Below are 23,709 nucleotides of genomic sequence, written 5' to 3'. Positions count from 1 at the left end.
CTTTTTTATATAGAATAGTTTCTGTTTCAAGCGTTCTTACTGAAGGTAACATTAGACTCCCCAGTGAGTTTCTACTAAAGAAAAACTGATAACGATTTTAAGTTTTTATTTCTGCCGCAGATACTTAATTTCTGAATTTGAACATGATAATCCGTGTAAGATATTCTATATTGGTTGATCGCCGGATCTCCGAAGAGGTAATGCTCAGAACATGCTTCATATTCTATAGATTTTATTTTACTTATTTTCTGAAGGAATTATCTCAGAGGTATGTGCCGAATTAAGATCTCTACCATTTTGCTCAGTTCCTTTCTTTCTGAAAGTCGAAGTCTTTTGGTCTGCACATCTCCTGCACCACCCCAAATCAATTCTGTGTAACTTTTAATTGATTGTGTTCCAAGATCTGAAGTGTTTCTCTATCCTCCATAGCTTCAAGTAGTCTTTAAAGGAACTGAAAATTTCGGCAACCTAATTTCGTTTAGGTTAACGTCAATTTCGTTTCTTCGTTTCCTTCTAAAGACAGTACTTCCGAATGATGCTCACTGAGTTCCCCACTGACGTTCTGCCGATATTTTAAGGCTCCTAAGGCTAGCATGAGTTAAGTTTTTAGATAAATAAGATACAATATTGATATCGGATATGTTCAAAACAAAGGAGCATCCGCAGTGAGTATCAAGGTAAGAGGCAGTTCTTACTATTCATCAATCTGCTGAATTTAGGTCCTATGATTGCGATAATATTCTACAAGTGCAAAATATTTAGTTTTATATGTATGAGTGTCGCTACCGAATCTTCTGAGCAAACACCGAACTGAAGCAATACAAACAGGTCTGAATTCTCTGCGTGCTTGTTGCCAATATTGTTGATTTGGCGGTTCTCTCTCTATCTGTGCGGTGATTGGATATAGGTAATTTGTGCGACAATTAACGGTCTAATTGAATTGATCACGTTTACACAAATACAACCAATAATTCACCAATGCAAGTGTAAACACACAAGCTACACAAACCCTCGCATATATGTACATACATATGTGAGCACTTCACTATCTGCTCTCATACTAATGCTGTTGACAAACATAGCGGTGCTTGTAATTGCAGTGAATGCGATTTAATGGAAATCGCCGTGTCAGTCAAACGTTGTGACAGGGCAACGGCGTACAGGTAAACAGCTGACTGGCTAAGCGCCGCCATTTGAATTGAGTGTGCGACCTTTGAGCAAGCAAGTCGCTCTGCCAATTAGCTGACAAATACGCGCGGCTGACGCAAGCTCAAAAGCAAATTATCTGCCGGCGAATCTACAAGGATGACAACAACGGTGTCAAGACACCAGCCGTGCCACATGCATTTGAAGTGACAGCGGTATGGGTGTGCAACTGTGTAGGAGTGTGTGCGTTGTGGTGAAGCGACAGCCAGACCGCCTCTTTTGCGCTCTCAATCAATCCGCAATTAAATTTTCCACTCAAATTGGAATTAGAGACAATTAAGTGGTCACTGATGATATTATTGATGGTCACCGAGGATGCGAAGTGCTGATGCTATGTTGCGATAGCAGGCGTTGGTGGTGTTGTTGCGGGAGTAGTGGAACCGCTAAATCAATTAAAAATGCAAGGTAATAAGGAAAAATAGCGATAATGAAAGAATTAGCAGGTGAAATGCATGTAAAATGAGCTAAAAGTGGTGGGAAGTGGTGGGAAATGGTGGGAAGTGGAAGAGAGGATACGACAGAGGACCATTCTAAAAGCAACAAATGAGAATAGGTTTGTGGATAGGAGTTGATTAGTGAATAAATGTAAAATTATACATTTTGCTTAGTGCATTACACTATTAGTTTTAAGTATTATTCCTGATTGGGTTTGAAACCGATATGATTAAAAAAAAATAAGGAGAGGGAATGAAAGTAAATATCCCCTAATATATGCAAACGGTATATGGAATAATAATGCTAATGCTGAGAGCAAATTTATAATTACTTTCATAAATACAATCTATGTGATAGAGTGCACTGGAATAGCTGTAATGTATATTATTTTTACTTTAATTTCAAAATTTTCACCAATATCTTATATTGAGATTACCAAGAAAGAGCACCTTCTAACTAATATTGTAGATATTTCCTTGTAATGTGTCTATGATTATCGAATTAACCTAATAGCCTTTTCACATAGAAGCTAATTGATCAATTAACCGGCCTTTGCTCGATTAAAGCGCTGATGTAGATCAATTTACCATACAAAATAAAAATCTTATATTTCTACATTAATTTTTAATCGAATACAAATCGAGTTGCGCAATACAACTCTATGAGATTGGTTTCCCAATTATAATCTTAATGTATCAATTTAATTTGGTTGTGCGAAAAGGCTATAACGTAATAAATTTATAAATGACTACGTAGGCCCGAACTAAAGATACGTCCAGGAAACGAGCTGTCTCGATGGAGCTGGATTTTAGGGGAAAGGGGGTTAAAGATATATGAGCACTTAAGGCATGTAAGTAGGTGCACAGCAAATTCACTGTTGCCGGAATTAACTCGAATGCTTGGTTTTAACTATTGGTCGTGGGGGATTTCCTTATCAAATTATTTTTTCGTTCCTAAATTCTTAGACTTATTTCTTATTACAAACCCGAAGACGTATTTTTTATCGGCGAAAAAGTTTTTTGTGGGAGATAACTCTTAAAGTAAGTAATTGAAGGATCAATTTACTTCAGGATCAGCAGTGATTTGGTCGTGAAAAACACTCATTGATAACTCATCCTCCTATTTGATGCTATAAAAAATCAGGGGAATTCAGCAATTTCATAGGGTTTACTTGACACAGTTATATAACAATAGTTTATTATAATATTACATATATATTTTATATAGTTCATATATGTATCTCCAAAAACCTCTACGAACAATATTCCACAAACAATTGTTTCCATTATCACCTGTTCTTTTTACGTCAAACAAAGCGACAACAAGTACAAAAATGTACAAATATTTTAGTTGAATCGAACAATTAGCATGGCCTGAACATGCTAGCGTTTAACTATTTTTCCAAACAATTACGCTGCCATCCATTTAATCGACAATTTCTTTTATCAATTGTTTATTGTATTTCCATTTTCGTATTGTATTGGCCTTCTATAGTCAAGTAAAATGCAACTGAAGTGTCAATAATCTCCGTTTACAGTTAACTTTTAATTGCTTAATTCCTTTAATGCAGACTTGCTACGAAATAAAGCTACAATAAAATACCGACAATTTGTTGTCTTCTAAGTGGTTCGTAAATGAAAATGCCGTTGAAAAAAAAACAGCAACAAAGTTATTTATTTATTTTGAGCTGTTGCATTAAGCCTAACAAATTGCTGCAATTGAATTGTAAAAGAAAGTGTGCAAATGCTTGCAAATGGCGATAAGATCACCGAGAACTCCTGAAACATTTGATTATCCGAAAGGTTGACGATTACAAAGGATTAACGGTAAACTTGTTTGAGTTGACTTGAAATGGTAATGAATGCAGCAATGATATTACTTTTGCATTATTTTAATGTTCGCTTTAAAAGTAAAAGCCAAGTGAGGTCTAGATAAATGCGCTTTAAAGCTAATACATTTTTTCAATTAATTTTGTCGATCTAGACATCGATAGACCATAGATCACAGAGTATACCTCAGAAATTAGCAGACCTAATTTTTTTTGCTACTTTGGACTTTGGAAAAGTAAAGTCCTCTCTCGGCGAACCAAAATCAAACTCAACAAGTCGCTTATCATTCCCGTCCTGCTTTATGGTGCAGAAGCTTGGACGATGTCAACATCAGATGACACGACACTAGGAGTTTTCGAGAGGAACATTTTGCGCAAGATTTATGGCCCTCAGAACATTGGCAATGGCGAATACTGCAGACGATGGAACGATGAGCTGTACGATTTATACGACGAAATTGACATAGTTCAGCGAATAAAAAGACAGCGGCTACGCTAGGTTAGGTCATGTTGTCCGAATGGACGAAAACATTCCAGCCCTGAAAGTGTTCGATGCAATACCCGCCGGAGGAAGCCGAGAAAGGGGAAGATCTCCACTCCGTTGGAGGGACAGGTGGAGAGCGACCTGGTTACACTTGGAATCTCCTGGTTACACTGGCGCTGAACTGCGAAGGAAGAGGGAGGAGTGGCGCGCTCTCATCGATTCGGATATAACCGGCTAAACGGTTCAACGCCAATTACATACATACAATTGTTTTTTTTTTACAGAGCATTTTCCCTCCCACCTTAAGCATATTGACTATAATGTTGTACACATTAAAGCATAGGTGTAAAACGCAAAGCGTGCAGAGTGTAAGAGTTTATATAGTTTTACGATGACAATATAATCAAAAAATTAAACAAGTGAAGGATTCTACAAGTTCTACGAACAAAAAATGGATTTTAGGATAAGCGTTCTGAAGGCCATAATAATTTTATTGCGTCTGGTTGCTATTTATTGCGTCTGATTAGACCGCTAATTATTTTTATTTGGAGCTTCAAAAGATTCTGATGTTACTTGACATATTAGACATCCCCAGTTTCAGTCTCTTCATTATCTGCTCTCTCCTTACTGTTCAAATCGTCAATGATTTCTTCATCAGTTAATAATAGGAATCCAGATCTTCATTATCACAGTTCACCCACTCCTTTAATATTCTCCTCACCCCACCTATCTCCTGCGCAAAGATTTTTCAATGCTTCTGTTATTTATTTATACTCGTCGTACAGGTTAATTGAAGAATTAGATAAAGTTAATTTTAATAACTTGTTTCATGGCATTTGTATGCCCAATGTTCGGATAATCAGGATTCTACTGTACTAATATATGACGATGTCAACATTTTTCTCTACTCAGTAAGAGTTGGTATGCTATTATAATAATATATAATATGTCTGGTATAGTCCATAATACTTTTTTTAGTAAGTTCATCCCTTTGCTTGAATTTTCTTATAAATACCATTACCAATATCCATTATATTCTTAGTTTTTTTTTTTTTTAGTATTTTAATCAAGTAGAATTTAGTTTTGTGGATCAAAAATTAGTTTTAAAGATATCTGAGAAGGAATATGAATATTAATTTAAAGATAAGTGTCCATTTTTCACTATATTTTTATTATTTTCATTCATTTCTACATACAAATACTTGCAGTCCACACTTTTGTTGACCTGGTGGCTATGTATTAGTGCCTATATGCAAGTAGACACATGCAACTTTGTATCCACTTATAAGCTTGTGTCCATGTACTTGAACAGAGATCGTACGTGTGATATGTGAAAATTGTTTTTACTACAAACTTGTTGGCATGCGAGGTGCTGAAATAGTCATTACACTGCAGGCAAAATATCAAAAAAAAAGTTAAGCAATAGAACAAATAAACACTATACACTTTACAAGTTGGCAACCATAATCATTTACTGAGTTCCATAGTAGCTAAGCAAAAAGCTTAAAGCGTTTGCGTAAAAAATAAAACAAAATGTTGCTGCTAGCAGCTTATGATGCCGTTAACATACTTCAATTATATTGCGCTGTCATCGTGCCCCGGGGAGGGAGGAACAAAGTGGCAAGGCACAAGTGCGTATAAACATTTTCAATTTAAATTTCCACACCTTTTCGACGCCATTTTTTCAGTATGGCACTAATATTTTATGCATTTGGCGTAACAACAAGCAGAAAACCCAGAAAACTTAGCGACACATTCGCCTTGCAGCTGGCAGGGCGTTGGGAGTGAGGCAAGGAGCTGGGAATTCTCTGATTACTTGCGCTCCAGCGAAAGCTTTGAAACATAAGAACAGGTGTTTTAAATTTGTAACATTATTCATTGTCGCGTTGTCATTACGTTGTTGTTTTTGTTGTTTGCTTGTTTTTTTTGCTTTTGCTGTGATTTTTATTGATTTGATTGGAAATGCGATAGAAACGCGTTGAGTGGCAATAGGAAACGAGCGCCGAGGAAAACGGAGACGACGACGCGACAGTTGTTACAATATTTACTCGTTAAATTCGTTACGCGCGTTATACTTGTAAACTTACATACTTACATACTTACATACTTACATACTTACATACTTACATACTGCTGTACTTTCATCCTTATAGAATAGCTCGTAAGCTGTGTACTTTACTAGACTACTGTAGATATATGCATACACACACCCGCATCGGTATAGGCCTTGGGGGCAACTCCTTAATGGTGTCGACGACACCTATTTATTGTTTGTATTCGCCAGAGGCAAATTAAAGTATGCGTCAGGCGGTTGAGCGCCTTCGCAATGCGCGCAGCTGCACGAAATTATTCACGCGCAATTTTTTCCCTATCGCAAGAGCGATTTTTCTATTTTACACCATCCGCCATTTTCAGGCGTACGAGAAGAATGCGGTGACTTCTACGCTGATTTTTGTCGCAGGATTTTCGTGGTGTTGGATGGCAATCGCTGCTCGCAATCGACTAAATCGCTTGAAAGTGTGTCGCGAACGTGATAAATATCAAAATTTCTACAGTTACACCTGTTAAAGTGATTGCAAATGTATGTGTCTATGCAATATGCCACATTTATGCTAGTATAACGGTTTTTGTATCTCCGCGCAGATGATACAATTAATTTGCTCCCAAGATGATTGAAATTTAACATTTAAGCGGCTTTGGCGCAGCTGTGGCGTCTAAAATGTGATTGAATATTTAATGTTTTCCCAAAAATCTACATATCTCAAGTGGATTGAATTGAAAGCGATAAAATAATGAATCCATTAGTGTGTCATTGAGTTTATTGCTATCTATAAGAAATATATCTTTTTCGTTGTCGTTTAGTTTTGCTCTCTTACTCACTTAGAATTCCAGTGCAATGATTATAAAAATAGTTTAGTGGTTATTTCAAATTCCATAACATACATATAAATATTTCTTCTTGGAGTATTTGTATAATGAAATTTTAAGACCCCACGCTTTTTTAATACTTCATATTTATTACACTGAAAATTTTCTCTTGGAGACTTTAAGACAAGATTAAGTTTTCACAATCTTCTTTCTTCAAATTAACAACCTTATTATGTATGACAACTATACCTAAAAATTTGAATTATGCATGATAACCGGCCACTGATAAAGTGTAAAATATACTTTATGTAGTAGCTTCAGCTCAGAATATTTAGCAAAAAAGCGTTTCTTCAGATTAAATGTGAGGTTAACAGAGTCAGTAGTTTAGAATTTCATCGCTTCGTCTTTGTAGATATACTAATCTGATTATCAACTGGAAAAAGTATCACTGTTTCCTTATAATCATTTCAATAAATACAGTTAATAGAATTATAACTCAAAATGAAATAAAGTTCGAATATTTATCTCTTTAGCACATTAAGTACTTGAAGTATTTTATTCTCATAGAAAACTATTTCGAGGGATTATCTAACTCAATTTTAATATCTCACTATAACCAATTCCTTAAACTTCCTTAATTTGAAAATAATTTTTATCATTTTTCATCACGACCCACACGGCCAGTTCGCAGAAGAGTAATAATGTCGCGATTCCCTAGGCGCTAATACTTTGTATCGCATTTGTTGCTGTCTTGTTCAGTGTCAATTTGCGCAACTCCCTCGATTTCCTTCAGCCATTCTTTTGCGCTGACAAATCCCACTTCATAAGCTTGTTGCTGCATTCATTTCACTTCATTTTGCATTTCATTTTTGTCATCCACTTTCGCCACAGTTTGCCATTTTTATCTTCTATTTCACTGAGTCGCGCCGTTATGTTACTAAGCTTTGACATGACACCCGCGCACAAATGCGCGCACAAAGAGTCTATTGAATGTGGAAAATAAGCCTGAGGCGCCATGCGAAACCCGCTTAAGGTCTAATACCATATTTTGTCGACGAACGACGAACAACGAAGTACGCGCAGGCCGCCTTTGACAGTTGACTAAATTGCATTGCCGGTGTTCGTGGCGTTCCTGGCGGGCGTAGTGGAGCATACAGGTGGTACTTGTGTTCGTATAGCTCACACAGTCACTTAGAGATAGCAAGCAACTAAGTAAGTACGCCAACTTGGACATTCACTCACTCAGTCGGTAAACCACTTAGTGAAGCAATAATGTCGCACTACTTACCGGAGCTTATTTTCATAAGGGCTTTTTTTGACAAATGCAAATTTATGTTTCCACGACTCTGACTCTAGAAAAAGCTACCAAAATTGGTGTGCTTTTGTAAAGCTTTTGTAGGATATTTGTCCAACAGTTTTAACTTCCAAGAAGAGGCTTGAAAAGCTGAAATGCAGCCTTCATTTTACGATCTTGGAATTTGCGCTTTAAAGCTATGACAAATATTAAATTTTAAATCAGTTCACATTCTTTTCCTTGAAATAAAGCTTTTGAAAAGGAAGTAAGAGGCTCGAAAAGCTGAAATACAGCCTTCATTGTACGATCTTGGAATTTTCACTTTAAAGCTATGATAGATATAAAACTTTAAAGCGAAAAGTAAAATTCGAGCTGACTAAAAATCCTTTCAAAGAATTTTCGCTTGAAGAGAAGACAAATATTCAGTCGAAAATTTTAAAGCAGCTAGTAGCTTTTTTTGTATCAAGTTCTCATGCTGTTGTTGTTGCCACTATCAGCGCAATGTTGCTTTGCATTGCATTGCATAAACTGTCATTTACTTTGTAGCATTTGACGCTCATCCATCCATTCAAGGCAACACATTTCACAGTGACTGCTTTGAAATACTACAAGGTTTTTGCATTTCATGTATTTGCATCTTTCCGGGAATCGAGCATGTGATTTTCGTCAGCCAGACACTCGTACATAGATTTGTATTAAATATAATAAATAAAGTGGTTATTTACAAAAATAATTCTGGGAAAATTGTTTTCTTGTTTTAGCGCTTAGATATTTCAATATAATTCGAAAATTTTGTTGTCGACAAGGATACAAGGAGGATACATTTAGGGAGAAACTTTATTATTCTATTTTTCGAACTATATAGAATATAGAAGTTAGAAGGTAAAATTAAACATTATATAAAAGGCATGAAAGTCCGATATATTGTCAACCCAAAGGTCGAAAATTAATATGTTGTGGCTAGACGAAGGTCTGGACTGTGTTAATCATATTCAATAAGTCAACTATTTGTAAATATTATATCGATATTTTCGTTATTGCTTGATACTGGTACTTTTAGCTGTGCACTAAGGGTATATCTTTCTATAGAAGAAAAACAAGTTTATTTGTACGACATCGTGCCTTGGGCCTTTATTTATTCCTTAAAAGCCCTTATGAGCCTGAGATATTTGTATGTCATTAAAACTGCAATTAGCTTACAAGATGGAGCAATTTTCATATACAGTGGAACTTCCATAGCTCGAACATCTATAAGTCGAAGTTCTCCATAACTCGAACTTTTGAATTGGCAATAGCGTTTAGATATCAAATTTGATACAAATTTGCTTCCATAACTCAAACTTTTATAACTCGGAGTTCTCCATAACTCGAAGTTTTTTTGTGGATTATGATGATTCGAGTTAGAGAAGTTCCACTGTATTATATATTTAGGGAAATAAAATAGTTTTCTATTGACCCATACATAATGCCATGCATTTCTCACTGATAATCTTCGCTCGTAAAAAGTTTAAATTTTATTTCCTCTTCTTGAAAAAAAAGAAACAACAACAACAAGTTGTTGCCAAGTTCCTCATGGCATTATCTTTAGTAATAGCCCGAATTTGTTGTCACTAATTCATAAATCTGTATTTAATGCATAATTCACCAGCGGATGCCGTTATACCTAAGCTCTAAGAAATAACTGTGTCATGTGTTGCAAGTAGCAAATGCATTCATTAAACCGACACACACACGCGCGAAACACGCTTGTTTTTCTGTTTGTGCTGCCGCAAAAGCTTTCTTTCAGCATATTCCTTTAAACTCCCTTCGTTTGCATATTTTATCATGTGCTCATAATTTCATCTCTTATTCATGCGGCTGGCTGCTTTACTTCACTGCTGCACATGTTTCTCTCTTTTTGATTTAGCTGGCTGTCAGGTTGGTGCTCAAAGCGAAATGTTGCTGCCGGAGCCACATTTAATCACTGTCAACATTTTATCAGACGACAGTCGGTATTAGCAAATATTAGCAAAGCTCTTTCGCGCACCACTCGCCAGCATGCATGTGTATGTGCGTTTGTATATGTGTGAAACGAAGTTGAAGTTGCCAGCAGCAAAAGGGAAGTACACACACATACACACGCTGGTTTTCATGTATTTTCAATAGCAAAATGAAACAAAAGTATTTGCCACTCGGCGGAGTTGCGGCGCTTGAAGCAAACATATCCTCGTGTATTGTTATACTTGTAGTATTTTCCAATGTTGAGAGTGTGTGTTTGCATGCGTGAATGCCGCACGATTATAGTATGACATGTTGCAAATGCAATCACCAGCAGCTAAATATCTACAAGTCTACATAAATGGTTGGACAAGTTGAGTTTGAAATGGCAGGAAGTGCGGCAGAATACCGTTCAGAGTGTTGTTTATAGTCAGTGACACAAACATACACACATGTATGTCTATATGTACATATATATAGAGAAACAGGCAAAGCTATCGCAAGGACAAAACCACTGGAAGGCATACAAACAATGCTTGCAACTCCATGCCCCAACAAAAATAACAACACCAACCGTGTGTGTGTGTTGAATGTCACATGGGTAGCTTGTTGCAACTGCGGCTGCTGTAAGTGTCGCATGCAGAAAATGACAAATAAATGTATGTTTATAGTAGCAAATGAATGGTTAACACATACATCCATATATATGGAGCTTTTACTTTATAAATACAAAATATATTAATATATACAGAGATACAATGAAACAAATGGATGTTAAAAAACCAGAGGCTTACAGCGCATAATAATAATGGAGGGTTGTCATAATAGATTGCAAAAAAAAAATAGAAAGGCGGAATTAAAATATTAACTCTCCAATAAACAAAAAGCTTTATTGCAATGCTATCAATCAATGTAATGCTAGTCACCATCAGCTTAAAAACAGTTAAGTGCATAGAATGACCCTATAATACATTAATATTGTTTAAGTATTTGAGCCTAAATGTTACTTTAAGACACATCAAATTAAAACTACTAGGTTAACTCTGTTAAAAATCAAAGTTCTAAAGCTAGCTCATTAAGCGCATAAACCTCAAGTCCCCCTTTTCTTCATTATATAAACAAGCTTTTAATATCTGCTTTGTATTTTTACTTTCTCGCACATTGCTAACAATTTCCTATTACGGTTGCATACTTTAGATATTGTGGGTGTGAATCTAGGTACGAAGCAATCAACGCTTACCAAATGCTCTACAAATCAAGACAAAAATACCTCACAACTTTGTGGATGGCAATAGTAAATAGCAATGGTAAATGAATGTTTACTAGCAAACGGAGCTTGGAGATATTTTATTTCGATATTTTGTTTTTGTGTAGTACACAGTGCGTACTTTATACAGAGCTTACTGTTTGCCTTTTGTAATGAACACGCCTCAGTGATACCGCAATGGTAGAAGAGCCGATTGGAATAGATATAAACTTAAATGAGTAGTTGTTTAAGCATTTGAAAAATATAAGATTTAATGTATTTAATCAGTAACAGAACAAATACAAAATGTTTGGAAGTGAAAGATTCGAACTCCAAAATACTTGCATGTTCGACATTTCGAACTACATTTTACGATAAAAATATGTATAGTTGCAGCTTTATAATAAAACTAATTATTTTATATAATCTTTGATGCTTTTATAAACTAAATAATTTAATATTCATAATTCGAAAATGTTTGGGAACAATAATAGATCCCTTTCTATATATTCGAAAACTTTTAAAACTTTTTATTAGCGAATCATTATGATTTTGATCATTAAAATAATATAGTCCGAAATCTGGACGCCTAGAACGACTAAAAACACAACTATCAATATCGTCCAATTTGTCAACTCAACCATCTCTCTTATCCGCTTCAGCTTATAAAAAGATTATATCAATTCTCTTGTTCTCATATAAATTTGTCAGCCATGAATACTCCATTTCATGCGATTCTTGCATACAGTGTCGCATTTTGCTATTATAAGTGCGCTGTTGCAAGCAATAAGACAACAACAACCGAGTGAATTAAAAAGGCTCGTGAGAATTCATATGCAATGCTGCATTAATAAAAAAATTTAATAACAAACAAAATTGCTTAAAATTGCAATAAAAACTAAAAAAATGTTTTTGCTTTGCGAAACAACAACTCCAAAATGAAAACAAAAGAGATGTGTGAAAAAACTGCAAACAAACCACTTTTAATTGCTGCCGGCGATTTATGCCTGCCACAAGAATATCTTTTTCAATACTCTAATGTTCAACTACACATACAAACGGGCATACAAACTTTCTGAACAAACTCAGGCAATTTTGTGCTATTTTGTTGCCAGTGAAATTGAGTGAGAACGGATATGCAACACATTAAGCAGCTGAGAAAGCGTATGAATTTACATACAAACACATTCTTGTGTGTGTGTGCCTGCTTGTGCGTTAGTGTGAAAGTAACAAATCGGCTAACAAAAAAATATAAATATTCTGCCAATTTCACAAATGCAACCGAGTGTAGAAAGATCACAAAACAGAGACGAGCGCAAAATTATGTGTTGCTTAACATTCCTCGCTTTCTTGCCTCTTTCACAGCTTATTGTCATACATAACTTGCTTTGATTTGAATGCTGTTTTGTTCTTTTTTGTTGTTTTTGTTACAACAAAACAATGCTGTGAATTTTGTCAGCGGAAGGCGAAAGAGGACGGCGGAGGAGTGCTAAATACGAAGTAAGTAAGTAAGTGAGTAAGTAGCAAGAAGTGGCAAGTTTTGCCGTATGCTCTCAGCCATATTAGTTTCAAACATACATTATACATACATATATACAAACAAGAGATAACTATGCACACACTCACTTCATACTTGGAGGTGGAGGTGCTGTTCTTGTGCAGCGCGTTTCGCGCGAATGAAGAAATTGGAAATTCCGCAAACGCATTTCCCATGGCACCATTAACATTGCCACAACCAGCGCACAAAGTGCTGCACTAAGAATGTGAGCGCACTCTCACATATTCACTCACATATATGCCGCTTAATTTCGCTTGCTTGCCTGCAAACACTTTGCATTGCTCCCCTTTGTCTCCTGTTCCAAGTAAGAGCGCTTCTGTGTTTGTGTTGGTGCGCCGCTTCGCATTATTAGGGAAATGCACAATTAGTGCACACATTTGCACTAGACACACCAACACACTGACGTGCACTTCACTTAATCCCCCCAAAACGCCGTATACCCACACATACACTCGCGCACATTTTGGTTCGTTTGCTTAATCACAGCACCGTTTGAATGCTTTTACTTGTTCAGCTGGCGGCATAAGCGTCTGGGCGATGCTGTTCGGCGGAAACTTAAGTGGCAGCAGCACATTGTCATCACCGTAATTTATTTGGCAGTATTTAAGGTGCATTCCATGTCCGCGGCAAGTACACACACGAGTGGGAAATGGCAAATGGGTTTGGCATTTTTAATTGGGGCTGGCAATTTTTAGGAGGCATTTCATAGGAGAGTATTAGAATAAAACGGTTTATACTGTACATATATTTTTACATTTGGAGCATAGATGTACCACAACCCATCTCAAGGAAATATTACTTAGGCGCAAATTGGAGATGTGTACCTCTTGTCCAGTAATTAAGTCTTCTATGTTTTGTTAAAAAAAAAAATCGCTCGTGAAGGTCGAGATAGGTTGAGATTTTGAAGAAAATACGATTAATCACAGACAAAAGAGGAAAGAAATTATATAGTGATTAACTAGACTTCAATAAACTCCAAAATATAAATCAATTTCAAAATAAAGACGATATAGTTACTTTGATTCGCTGTGTTGTCGGCAGATGTTTCAGAGTTATAATCTTGTAATAGTAATCTAGGCTACTTGTAATCTAATTACGATAGTGCATTACAAGATATCTAAATTGAACTTTTAAAGATGCTAGTAGATTACTATTTGTTACTTTGCTCGGCCAAGGTAACGGAAAATATTTAGAGTGATAATCTTGTAGTAGTAATTAAGACTAGCAGTATTGTAGTTACGGTATTGCATTACAAGTTTAGTAATCAGCTCTTTCAAATTTGTCAAATCTCATCGGAGAATCTGTATGTAAAAATAAAGAGAATTTGACGAGTGTATTGAGCTATGTTAGTTGTAGGTATTTTAAAGTAATGATTTAGTACCAGTAATCTAATAGTAATGTAGACTTGTTATACATTACAAGTAATGAAATCATGTATTTCAATGGTAGACATTTTTTAAGATTAGCAACTGATTGGATATCATGCAGGTGGATTTCTCTATATATTTGGAATGTATCTTCATATTATTTGGCAAATAGGAAGTAACAAAAAGTTTTGAGTCGCTTAGTGGCATAAGAATTTTATTGTTTTAAAGTCAGTCTGCACCATTAGGGATAATTATCCCGGATGAAACTTAAACTATTATTTATTATATTTATCAAAACAAAGGTTAAATAAATAAATAATGGGTTTTATGAGATGTTTTGTATTGACATTTCATGAATTTTTACTATTCTTCTTTAAATAATCAGACTTTTTATAATTTGTTAAATATTAAAGACCCAACTTATTATTTTTATGAATACTCTACCTATTTTAGTTACACTACAGCACACTACAGTCCGCACATTCGTAATTATTTCTTTACTTTACACTAGTCCTCTTCCTTTATGTGCATATTTAAATAAAAGTAAGCGTACTATCATTTCCACATTTGATAATACGCTTACGAGCGAACGCATAAAAAAGTGTGTGTGCAGAGCAAATGTGAGGGCCCACAGCAACAATGCAAATGTTTTTTGTGTGTGAAGTAATCACAAACAAGCCGCTAAGTACAACAGCACACAAGTTCCCATTGCCGCTAATGTACTCACCATGCAGAAGCACCGCACATACGCAAAGATATATGTTTGTGTATGTATTTATGCCTGTGTGTTTGCGCGCAGCTTACATTATCATTATAGTCGCAGAGTAACTTTAATTTAATTAACATAATCGCAATTACAGCCAAGCTGATGACGACGCGCAAAAGAGCGTTGCCGCTGTTGCTACAACCAACCATCGGCAACATTAGCCAGTTGCTGTAGTGGCAGATATATGTATATGTAAGTATTCAAAGTGAGCTTTGCTGCTGGCCACTGTGGTGCAATTCTTCAGCCAAGAGCGAGCGGCTGCTGCCACTTCAACGCGAGTTCCATCGCCGAGCTGAGCAGAAGATTGCGTGTTGGCATTTCGTTCGGTTACTTCTCCACTTGGTGGCTATCTATGAGTATGTGTGTGTGTTGTGGCACTGTGTCGATTTGTTGTTGGCTTTGCGTGCATTTGTTTGTTTGCACTTGCTGTTGGTTCATTGTGATTTAATAAGTTCAACATTTCCCGTCAACTGGCCTAAACACTAAAGCCAGCTTAAAAACTATTGCTGTTGTTCGTGTTGTTATTGTAGGTGCTTAGTTGGCCGGCCAAAGGAGAAGATACAGCTTTAACTTTCATTGCTTGGCTATCTATGTTCTAAGCTGTTGGGAATGTAAATGTTAAGCATGCTAACATGATATATAAAAGAATCTAAGTATATAAGTATAGATATAAGTATTTAAGTATATAAGTACATGAGTATACAGTATATAAGTATGAAGCGCCTGACTTTTTCATTGCAGATATTTATCTTTCTTTGGCGCGCTTTCATTTTGCTTGTACTTTTCAACGGACGCAATTGCTGGTTAGCTTCGCCTTTGCACACGCACCGCTGGGAACGCCGAGTTATCATTGGCGTTGGCGTTGTCTACATACTTTGTAATCATTATTACTGTGACTACATAATACAGCAGAGAGACTTGCTACATCATTTTTTACTTTATTACACGCTTTTATTATTTTCATTTTTATGATCATTTTTCAAGGGTCAGTGATTTAATAGTGGACGTCGTGGGAATTTTGCGCTACTTTGTGGACAAGAAGCCAAGAGAAATGGTAGTGAAATCATACGACTACAGATGCGTACAAATATATTGCATATCGAATCCATTAAAAAATAGTTTTTTTTGCTATTTGCGCTTGATAATTATAGTGCGTGTATTCTGCGAAAGTGCTGACTGAGTGAAATGACTTTTTAGCATAGAATTTAGAATAATAAAGGATTAATGATGTTTTTCCCCCCAGTAGCCATTTCTAGATAGATTGGCAGATAAATATTTATACTATGAATATTAAGTGGGCTTTTATAGGAATTTAAATTATAATAACTCTGCTGAGGTGGAGCTCAAGGAGATGAGTAAAATCATGTGGGCGTTAGCTGATTTAAAATAGTAAAACAAACTTTCTGGAAGCTAATAATATATACCAGATGGAGTAGAGAGCACATTTAATGAAATTGAATTCATCTTAAGTAAATAATATTACTTTAATTTAAAAGGATGCCACCCGATTGCATTTACTTGTATATAGAAATGAGCATTTTGAATTATTATTAATGATACAACAACAATTTTAACTGATATTTTATCATTTTTGAATTTTTTTAATAATAAAACCAATATTAAAAATCCTTTATTATTTAACTACAATATTTAACGTAAAATAGACTATATATAGGTATGAATAAATGCTTTAAATGCCCTCAATTCCCATACCTCAAATCTAATATATATTCATATCATCCTCACATAAACTACACTCATATTTGCGCTCACCCATAATTTATTTTCTATGCAGCATAATTACGTCCGTTGGCTGAGCGTAATTTTCAGGTCTCATTAAAATTTACATTCATTATAAAACCAATAATTAAAATTCATTGCTATTTAATTTTGCATCATTGGCCAAATTTGCAACAATGAAAGCGTTTTACATTTAACGTTGACCGCAAAATGAAATTTCACAACTCCACCGCAAACTCATCAGGAATGCAGCTGTTTTACAGCACAACAACAATAAAACAAGCAGCAAGAGTAGAGAGGAGCACGAAAAGAGATGACATAAAGTGGAAAACATTTAGCAAACAATGAATAAATTGTAAATAATGCGCTAAACACGCTTGACAGGATATGATCTATGGTGTGAATATGCAGAGTTATAAAATGGCGGGTTATGTCGTGGAGGAGTATGTGAGATAAAGTGGGTTCTATGTTTGTACAGTGGTTACTTTCTAATGAGTTGGGGACTAGAACTAGTACGCTACAGGTTTTCAAAGTAAAATCAAATATATATATATGTTTTTTCCTATTAACATTAATAACATTAAAATCTTCTCTCACGGTCTGATCTAGAGAAACGCTCTGCGATAGTCTCTACTGACGATTTCATCACATCATTATCTTTTGGGATTAAAAAACTGAAACGCCAAATATAATATGGTTCAAGTCAGTGGTCCCAAATAAACTTCACTGAAAGCAGTTGATTTCAAGTGTTGCCTATTGAAGCTGTTGATGGGTTGACTAAAAGAAATGTTCTATTGAAACAAGGAAAATAAACAGAAATATAAACTGACTCAAAAAAGTGGTCTAAAATCTCCTAGTCCTAACACAGTCTATTTCAAACCTATTTTAATTAAACTAATATAGATGAGAACAGCCCTGCCACTAGGAAAGAGCGCTGAAAGCTGGACGGTTGTATGTATATATCCACGTATATTTATATGTCTCCATTTTGTAAACCACACCACCATCGATATTTATCGCCTGCAATTAAAGTCAAATGTTCCAGTAAAATTCACACCATAGCAAATTAAAAATCAAACTGACCCATCAACCAACAAAAATACGATAACAGATCATATAATTATGAAAGTGTACGGTTGCTTGCTACACAGCGTCAAAATGTATTAAATGAAGCGTTGTACGCTCACGTACGCTTTTTGGCCGCAAAAATTGTCTAACCATTTAAAATTAATGCATAATTTATGTATGCCCAGCCATTTATGAGTTGAGACAAATTCACGAATTTGTTCAACTAAAAAGCTAACTAATGAAGGGCGAAAATTGTTGGCAACAACAACAATATAGGTGTAGTAGGTACGCTCCATAATGTAGCCACAATTAAAATGGATGACGATTTTGCGCATTAATTATGATGAATTTGTTATGAGGCGTTAAATTTTCAAGTGTTAAAATACCTATGCACATGTACTTGGGTGTGAGTGTATGCAACGGCATATAAGGTTTTTGAGGAGGTGACGCTGCTACAGAACTATTTGAATGGTCCCTGAAGCACGGTTTGTTGTAATTAATATAATATTATTTGAATTGACTTTATCCTATTGGCATGCATTCACACATGAGAGCATTAATGCTGAGCAATGCCTACTTAATACATATGGCATATTTAATGATGGCGGGTAAAGTTAGGTTAGGATAGGTTAAGAAGGCTGCCCTTCGCGACAGGTTTCGTGATGGATCCGACTTGGACAGTTAAAAGTGCCAGTCCATTGCGATGCCAGAAAACTCCTCGGTATGCCTTGCCAATAAGATTCTTACGCTTTGCAGTTCCCAGCGATACCCCTGTGACCCGGCACCCACACAAGTCTGATAGTGAAATAATGGGGGGTGAAGGTCATGTATCTTATTTGTTTGTGAAATTAAATGTGTTGCGTTCATGATTTCGTTGTGTCCACAAATATTTGTAGGAATGTATCCTAAGTAAGAACGTATGATATATATAATTAGATTACATTTAAAGTCAATGAATTAGAAACCTTTTCGCAACCAAATTTTCTAGCTTCTTTGGTACAAGGACGTAGAACCGATAGTTATCCGTCAATCAAATACCCATGTAGTGCTTCCAATAATCTTATTTTATCTCAGGAAATGTTAAATAACTGTCTGTAGCTATTCAAGTAGTACCCTCTAAATGTAGCTCTGATAAGCGAGGGGCAGACATATTTCTGATACACGTTTTTATTGAATGTCGAACCAGCGCCGTCGGAATAACTTAGTACCGCACTTCTTCTAATTTGTTCATTTATTAAAACTTATTACAATTCGAAAGACGAATTAGGCGACTTCAATAGTGACCCCCAAAAATATTTTCATAATTCTCCAGTCAATATTCCCGTGTGGAATTTTCAGCCAAGGAACATATTTGCCGTCTTCAGCAACAACACCAACAGCAGCTCCTTTAATATTTCATTTACTCATTTATGTTGGCAATGTTTAAATGTTTGCTTTTGCATTTTCCAAGCAAATACGTGCAAATTAATAGCGCCTTTAATATAAAAGAAACTTTCGCTATTTATTTTGGAACTCGCTTTACTCTCCGCTATTTGCTTGGATGTTGCACAAGCGTGTACTTTGTTGAAATATGTGCATTTATACTTTGCTTACGCTCACGCTCTCGCACTCGCTGAGCAATTGCGCCGCTTTCGCGCAAATTTGTTAAAAGCTTTTGCTTGGGTCGCGGCGTGAAAATGTAGCAACATCTTCGCTTCAATCCGCAGCGCGCAACAAGGGCTTACTTAATATGCGGCAGCCAGCTGAGCGCAGTTGCCGGGTTGGTGGTTGCAGCGCCCAAAAGTACTTGCTGTTGTTGTTGTAGTCTTTTCTGCCATCGCTGCAACAAATGAGTGGAATTTCGTCTGCAAATTAATTTACTTGCAGGCGTCGCGCGCCTCCGCTGCTGCGACCTCCGACCGCACATTAAAGCCGGCAAAGTGCAATGCCGTAATCTGCGCTTAAAGCCGTGCTGAGTAGCACGCTTGCCAAACCGCGAAAAAGTGGACGTGCAGGCGGCGGCAGAGAAGGAAAATGTAAGGCAACCAAGAAAATGCGGAAAAATAGTGAAAATAGTTCTCCGCTATCCTGGGAGGAGCGCAGAGAGAAACACAGTAAATAGCGTATAGCCGTTACTGTAAAATAAATAGCTATATATGGATGTGCCTGTTGTGTGTTTTGTGTACACATAAGAACAGCTGTGGTCAACCATGGCGTATGAGTAATATTTTTTGCTTTTTTGCTGCAGTGGATGGCAGGCGGTCTTAAAACATATTTTATTTATACTCACTTCTTGTTGTTGTTGCACCAAAAATTGTTCACACCATTGTAGTGCACATAATAGTTGTTGTTGCTGTTGTTTGCTGCACTATATTATTATTGTTATTGTTGTGCTGCTGCTACTGCTGTTGTTGACAATGACAGACTCAGAGTGAAAACGCAGAAAAATAAACTGACCACAAAATAAAGCGAAAAACAAAGGAAAATCTGCGCGCGAACAACGAAAGTAAAGCCGCACTATGCAAACCTACACACACACACACATACACATTTTATATTAAAAAAAAATTGTATTGCCTCATAGAAAAAAGTACTGCGAATGCTGACGAAGTTCAGTTCAAAGCGAAACAAAAAGAAAAAATAACGTGTAAGTGACGAGCTGCATGTTCAAAGTATATAGTGATAGAGTGAAGGCTGGCAAAGCGTTGCAACGATTTTTTGTTTCTAAGCCTTAGTGTTGTCGTCAGGGCGGCGCTGGCAACTATGGCTGTTGTTAGACAAGCCAAATTAAGACAACAACAGCAAATACGCAAAAGAGAATTAAAAAAAACTAATATTAAAGAGTAGGGCTAACAAGCGCAAAGCAACAACAACAAATAATATACCGTGTTGAGCAGCAAAAAATTGCATGCGCCAAAGTACAGTGGCGTGCGTATGTAAGCGTCGCATAAAGGGCGGCATGTAAAAGTGCTAATGAACGAGAAAAGCAAAAAACCGCTGAACACTTGCTTGTACAAGTGTAGAAAAACTGCACGTCAGCCGGTGAGGCGGCAAGCTGGAAGGCTTTGTTGCAGGAAATAAAAAGTTTTTGATGCAAAAACAAAAAACGCTTTACTACAAAAATAAAAGGCAGAAATTACCAACTTGAAGGACACTTTTTGAGCTACTTCCTTTCGCAATTTTCTTGCTTTATTTTTGTGTGCCACTAATGCCGGGCTTTTTTTCTAGAGTGGTTATTATGAAAAAGAAGATTTGGTTTTTTTCAGTCTTTTTCACTTTAGTTACCACTATTTTGGGGCGTATGCGTGTGTTTGTATGTATTTTTCGTTATTCCTTCATGCTAATATTTACATGAAAATGATGAAAACTTATGCGTTCTAAAGGTGTCTACAAAGCATATTCCGTAAAAGAGAGATTTTTGGTGATACACATTTTGCGTAAGCCTCTTTTGTGCTTATGCTTACGCATATGTAATGCATATATACATTAACGCGTGAAAGTTTGATGATTGATATATATTTTCTTTTATTTTCAGGAATAAAGCAGTGATCCACAGTCATAAAATATAGAAAAAAGGCAATTTATTATAAATCACAGAACTAGTGATAAAACCGATAAATTATGAAAGATCATTGTATTTTTTAAAGCTTTGTGAGTGAATTTTCCTTTTATGTGTCAAGCTTAAAAGCTCTTTGCTTTTTTTTCTCAATTTAGACATATTAAAGCCTACAATTATGCTTATTTAAAATTCTATTAAATAACATATAGATAAAGTGCTGCAAACTTGCATTTACTGAGCTTTCGTCACCGTCTTTCAAAGCTTTAAAAAGCTAATAGCATTTTTGATCATCATTCGACAACCATAAATGCAAATTACGTGCTCTTTTCCTTTCAAATCGCCGCTGCCATTGACCATAAAAATTTGCACTCGCCTTTTCGTTGGCGCCAAACGCTTGGCACATTTCTGTCATAAAACATAATCGTTGGCTGTGAGATTGCCAACTCAGAGCTGTGAAATTCGCAAATCAATTTATGACAAACATACGAAAATTTATTTTTTTTTTGTGCTTCGTTTGCAATGCATTAGTGAGGAAAGCTTTCAAATCAGTGTATTTATAGCCAGCGCATACTTTATTTTCCTCGCACTCGTTTGCAATTTGTCCATTTTTCCTTTCTTCACCAGCAATTCTCATTTCACGCTTTTCACTTTTTGCAAATATTGGCAATGTGCTTAAGACAACGGTGCTAGCGAAATGCATCATCCGATTGAGGGCAGCAAAATACGCAGCGCTGTGAGTGATCAAATGTAGACATACTCAATAGAAAATACAACCCTGCAAAAACGGCGGCAAGTTCTGGATGAGACCACGACTAGTCGCATAGTAACATGTAACAAATGAGAATTTTGATCTTTATATTTGAAAAAAAAAAAAACGATTTGGCTCGAGCAAACCCTACAAAAAGTCCAACTAAAAGACTACAAAAAAAAACTCATAGCTTTCAAGTTGTTACAGACTAGTCCCCTTTTGTACCCTATTTGGCAAGGAATGGAACTAGTCATGTTGAATTCAAATTACATATTTTATTTTTTTATTTCTTCCCTTTTCAACAATGAATTAATTTCCGACAAATCAATATAATTACATACCAATGATATTTTTTAAGTCTAATTTATAAAGTTTATCTAGAGATATGTTTTGGAGACTAATACATTCCCAACTGCACGCTATGGAGTGTAATACTGGTGTACTCTCTCTAACGCTTACTCGATTTTTTTTTTCCTGGGGAGTCATACATGCGTCTGTGTGTGTTAATTGTTATTCTTTATCTACTTTGTTTGTTTCTCTTGGCATTTCAGCTAGAAAAAACATTAAACTGTAGCAAGTTGGCGGCGCTGCCAAACAAACCAACACCGCACTCCGCGCTCTAATGCCAAAAAATGTCAGAAACATGTGTTCCAATTGACAGAAGTACATGAAAGTAAATACAAATTTGGCCGAGAGTAAATACTAAATATTTAAAAAGTGAAATACCGTTTGAAAAATGACGAGGAAATTGTCTCAAAATGCATATTTATATTTGCAATACAGTTGCTAGCTTCAAAATGCTTCTTACAGAGCTCTTGTTAATTTCTAATTGTTTAATATTTATTTTTAGCCACGTGTGTGCATTTATATTTTTATTAGGCAATTTATGCACTCGCTTGGCTCGCCAAACTCATGCAGAATTCTGCGAAATTTTATGACCTAATAATTTCTAAAATATATGCAATACAACAACATATAAATACATTCATAAATGTGGGCGAAAATGTGTCTATGATCTAATGCATGCCAGGCGGAGCATACAGACGTTGACAGTGACCGCGTTGCATATTCTTTGCAATTTGAAATTTTTAAACTTGTTGCTGAGCTCATGAGCTGAGCGAATTTTTTCATATATAATTAATAATGTAGTTGCAGAGTGCGCAGACTTGTTGTGTTTATACGAAGCAAAATATACAAATTCCACTTGAGTAGATTCAGAGTCAACAGAGTTTTTCCTTTTACTTTACAATTCTTTTATACTTTACAATTCTTTCTTGCAATATTTGCAATATTATTTTTTATTAAAGATGAAAGATATATGAATCTCTCTCAATATCTACTTTCATATACAAATCAGAGAGCTGGAACATAAACACTACATTCGAATGTACTCGAATAATTTCATCATCAATGCAACAAACATTAATCTCTTTCAGAATTTATGAGAGAGGAAAGGAGAGAGAGTATCGTTCATTAACGACTAAGCACAAGACGAACCAGTTGAACTCAATACTTGGGATCTTTAACGTATTTAGAGTACTTTGAAGACCGATACAGTCAAGTGCAACTCGATCGTGTACAAAATT

General features: G+C 35.8%; 1 protein-coding gene across 8 annotated transcripts in view; it reads right to left on the bottom strand.

Moving 5' to 3' along the window:
- Positions 1–23,709, bottom strand: part of LOC105214792 (titin) — a 186,379-nt gene that overhangs the window by 124,494 nt on the left and 38,176 nt on the right. The gene's annotated exons all lie outside the window — the stretch shown is intronic.

Source organism: Zeugodacus cucurbitae, chromosome 4, assembly GCF_028554725.1.
Source record: "Zeugodacus cucurbitae isolate PBARC_wt_2022May chromosome 4, idZeuCucr1.2, whole genome shotgun sequence".
Taxonomy (NCBI): domain Eukaryota; kingdom Metazoa; phylum Arthropoda; class Insecta; order Diptera; family Tephritidae; genus Zeugodacus; species Zeugodacus cucurbitae.
The sequence above is the reverse complement of the archived record's forward strand: the minus strand, read 5'-3'. Positions and strand labels throughout refer to the sequence as shown.